A 4773-nucleotide genomic window follows, 5' to 3' on the forward strand; every position below is an offset into this window, starting at 1 on the left:
TATATATATCAGCTATTCTCTGCCAGTGACATAATGCCTACTGGAAAAGCCAGCCTGCAAGACAGAGAAAAATGCCAGGACTGTTAGACATATGCCTAGATATGAAACTGTTAGGTCACATATTTAGAAAACTACTCTTTTCCCACTGAGAAGAGGCACCTGCGATGGCTTGTGTCTAGTCCCCCTAAAGCTTCATGCAGCCATGGGGCTGCTTCTAGAGATTGTGATTAATTCATGATCCAGTGGGGGGATTATGGGTGCGGGTGCTGCACCTGCCCTGGGGCAGATAATCTGCCTACAAATGGAGGGAGAAAGGCTTACTCTCTCACTCCTCCCTTTTTGCTCTTGCTGTTTTGCTGTTTCCCACCACCATAAACTGTTGCCCTCTGCCACGGGCCACTCTGCCTGGGAGCCAGCCATGGACTGAAACCTTCACCAACTGTGAGCTAAATAAACCTTTCTTTCCTTAATTCTGGATGTTGGTATTTGGTCTCAGCACTAGAGAACTGTAACTGAGACAGCACCCTTCTCAGATAGCATTTGACCATGAATTTTTTTTTTCTGGACTGTTAACTCCACTTCATTGATTTATATGTCTGTCTGGAACCCAGTCCCACCCTTTCCAGGTTTCAATAGCTTATACAGAATTTGACATTGTACAGTGTGAGTCCCCTCCTTTTGCAGGCATTGATTTGTTTGTGTCCTTGCAATTGAAGCCAGAGCCTGGACCAAAGTAGACAAACACTCTGCTGAGCAGCGCTACCAGTACATTTCATTATTTGAGCTAAAGTCTCACTAAGTGAGAGTAACCTTATATTTGTGATCCTCACACTTAGCTTCCTGGGTACCTAGGGTTATAGGTGTATGTTTCCACACACTGTTAATTCCTTTTAAACTATCTCACCCTGGCATTTATTTCCACGCATTTAAGTTGATAGAGAATGAGTCACTTAGTCTACATTTCTGTCAGCTTGAGTTTGTTGACTATATCTCCATGGTATCATTTAACCTGTTCTTCTGTCCCTTAGTATTCCAGTAGTAGCATCTGTTTTGGGTTCACTTTTACAGAAGGAAAAATGGCAGGTGGTGTGTGTTTAGAGTGAGAACATGAGGCTGGCCAGTAGCTCAGTGGATTAAAGAACCTGCAAGGAAGTGCAGGGGCCGGAGGTTCGATCCCCAGGCCTGCCGGCCTGCCGTGCTGGCCCCGCCCCCAGGGCACACTGAGGCAGCGATTGAGACAGGGTGCGGTGGCACACACCTGTAATCCCAGCTCTTGGGAGGCTGTAAACAGGTAGTCACTATGAGTCTGATCTAGTAGTGATACCCTGAACACTCTGCAGACCCTTTCCTAAAAATACCAAAAAAAATAAAAATAAAAAAAAAATAAACAACAGAACATGATGTTGGGTCAGTGTTTCTGTGATGTTAACAGCTGTCACCTGGGTCTTTATTTCCGTGGCAATGATTTGCATTTTAAAAGAACCCTGATTGCAGTCACACACACCTGTGTACATGGTGTGACTCATGCAGATGCCTGGCACAGGACCAAGTTGCAGCTGTTGTGAGAAATGGGGTCGGGGGGGGGGTGCAAATCTGAGGACAGAGTCATTCTCTCACTGGGGCTGTCTTCCCGTCTCCTCTGTCCCTGGAGGCATCAGCCAGGCCTGTGACCTGGGAGGCCTGTACAGAATGCAGCCGCCGTCTCTGTGTACCTGATGGGGCTCCTCCTGGGAAGGCTGGCTCCTCACTCCCCTCATGCCGGCACCATACTCTGAGTGCCCGAGCAGTCCTGGGTATCAAAGGTCCATTGGTCCACACAGGATACTAGTTTGGTGGGTGCGTGCCAAGATGGGTCCAGTGCATCTGAAGGAGCACAGGGAGCTGACCTAGGAGGGATTCAGGCAAGCACGGGGGCTAGGGGCGAGACCCCGAGGCCCTCCCAGGCCTGAGCATCCCCTCACCTAGAACATGAACTTGATTTTTTTTTGTTGTTGTTTTTGTTTTTTTTTTTTTTGCGGAACCGGGGATTGAACTCAGATCCTTGCATTTGCTAGTCAAGCGCTTATCCTACTGAGCCATCTCCCCGGCCTAGAACATGAACTTGAATACCTAACTTTCTCCATGTGCTCTTCTTTGATCCATCTATAAGACGGGCCCAGCCAGGCCATTCGGAGAATTCAATGGGAGGCCATGGGAAGACCTCTGTGAGTGGACGCTGCTGCAGTCTCTGGTGCCATTGTCCCATCCACCTACAGTTACTTTTCTCTCATTGCTGGGACAAAATATCCAACACCCAAAATTAAGGAAGGAACTGTTTATTTAGCTCATAGTTAGTGGAAGTTGCAATCCATACTCGGCTGGCTCTAAGGCAGAGTGGCACATGGCAGAGGGTAGTAGTTATGGCAGTGGAAAAAGGGCAAAAAGCAAAGCAGGGAGCAGCCTGCAGCAGCTAGCAGGCCTGTCTCCCTTCCTTATATTGTACGCAGATTACTAGCACTCACACCATAATCCCCACATTGGATCACAAATTAATCACAAACTCTAGAAGCGCCCCAGTGACTGCATGAGACTTTAGGGAGACAATTAGACACAAACCATCACAGAGACTGACTGTGAGCTTTGCTCGTTCTGTCTGCAGCTCACCGTGGCCAAACAGCTGCAGGTCTGAAGACTGGAGGGGACAGAGCACAGCCCCTAGTGAGTGGGGGTCAGGGGACCACGGGTATCCTTTCTGGCTTGCGTTGGCATCCCTGGTTGGCAGTGACTCAGAGGTGTCCAGGACAAGTTGTATCAGCCACAGCTCCAGTAAGGAAAGAAACTAAGGAGAAGGCTTAGTCTTGAAGCTCAGCTTCATCCTGTTTGGTTGTGACTCTGGGAAGAAACACACTTCCTCTGAGCCTTAGCTCCAGCTCGCAATGGAGATGGTTAGAGCTCCAGGAAGGGCTGGGGAAGAAGTGCTGGGTAACACAGTAGCCATTTCCCCAGGATCCTGCTGAGGGCCTCCTCCATCCCGCTGTGCCCATATCCACGGATTCAACCAACTGCAGGTCAAACCATGTTTTTAAAAAGTTCCTGCTCTCCTGAACATGCATAGATTTTTCTTACCATCTCTTTATTTTTTATTTTTTATTTTATTTTATTTTTAATTTTTTTATTTAATTGTGTGTGTGTGTGTGTGTGTGTGTGTGTGTGTGTGTCCAGCTCAGCCCACCAGGGGGTGGGGCTGGCTGGCATGTGGTGCTGGGGGATTGAACCGCGGTCCCTGTGCTTTGCTAAGCTTGTTCTAAGTAGGTGCTTTAGACCACTGAGCCATCTCACCAGCCCCCTTTTTTTCTTCAATCAGATTTTGGGGAACATTTTAGCTACACATAATGACCACATGCATCACAGGGAGCTGGTACCTGTACATGGTATGACTTCTTTCCATTCCCCTCCCTTCCCTCCATCCTCTCCCGTCTCCCCACGTACAAAAGCTGTTTCCATTCTTCTTCCTTTTCTCATTTTTTTAAACTTTCCCTTCTTTTCCCCTCCCCCTTTCCTTGTTCCCCTTCCTATTTGAGCTTTTTCTTCCTCTTTTATACTCCTTAATAACCATTTTGGTCCTTACACTTTCACTTTCGCACACCAGAGAAACAATTTGATATTTACACATGTGTCTTGTTTCAATTAACAGTGTGGCCTTCAGGTATATCCATTTACACAGAAATATCTCAAGCTTCTTGCTTTATGTCAGATTATTCCTCCATTGCATAACACCCCACATCTTCTTTATCCATTCTTCAGTTGATGGGCATTTGGGCTGTTTCCAAGATTTGGCTGTTAAAGACTGTACCACCATAAACACAAGAGTGCACATTGCAGTGTGGAATGATGCTTTTAATTATTTGGGGACGATACCCAGAAGGGGATTAGCTGGGTCAAATGGGACTTGTAGTCCTTTTTTTTTTTTTTTTTTTTTAAACGATTATTGATTTATTAAAACAGTTGCCTTGGGCATCTGCAATGGTGACTTCAACCTGTACTCCTGGCTTGTTATTGATGGAAGTAATCTGCTTAGCAGTCTCAGAAGGACTGCAAACCAGTGAGTGGTTTATGGACCCTTGCCTGAAAGAATCCCAGGTCTTAGATCACCACGAGGTGTTTTTGGTAGTAATTCTGCCTTATTGGCCGTGCACATACTACTTATTTGAGGAATCTCCACACTGATCTCCAGTGCTTGCATCACTCTACTATCCGAAGCGGAGGTTTTTCCCTTCACAGCCCCACCAGCATGTTACTGGTTGATTTCGCAATGATAGCCATTCTTTCTAGGGTGAGATGGAATCTCTTTAATTTGCACCTCCCCAATTGTCATCATACTGTGTAACAATGAGGACATTATATATGACTCGCTTTTGTATCACCCCGTTACCATATAACAAAAGTCTTCATCCTTGGGGACTAATCAAGAAACATACAGAGCTATCCATCAAAATATTACTTTGGACATAGATGCTCTTTGGAGAGAAACATTGTTAGTGTCACAGCAGACGGCCACTTTTGATACCCAGATTAAAGACTGGGACAAGTTTGCTGATGTCATAGAGCAGGTGAATCCATTCACGTATCTCAAGGCCCACTTTTGGTTTTATATTGGAATTGGTGTACTCATTCTCTTGTTTATAATCCTTCTCATTAAAGTGTGTCAGGGAAGGGGCCGGGGAGATGGCTCGGTAGAATAAGTGCTTCCCTGGCAAGCGCAAAGGCCTGAGTTCAATCCCCGGTTCTGCCAAA

Source organism: Octodon degus, unplaced genomic scaffold (assembly GCF_000260255.1).
Source record: "Octodon degus isolate 3935 unplaced genomic scaffold, OctDeg1.0 scaffold00123, whole genome shotgun sequence".
In the NCBI taxonomy this organism is placed as follows: domain Eukaryota; kingdom Metazoa; phylum Chordata; class Mammalia; order Rodentia; family Octodontidae; genus Octodon; species Octodon degus.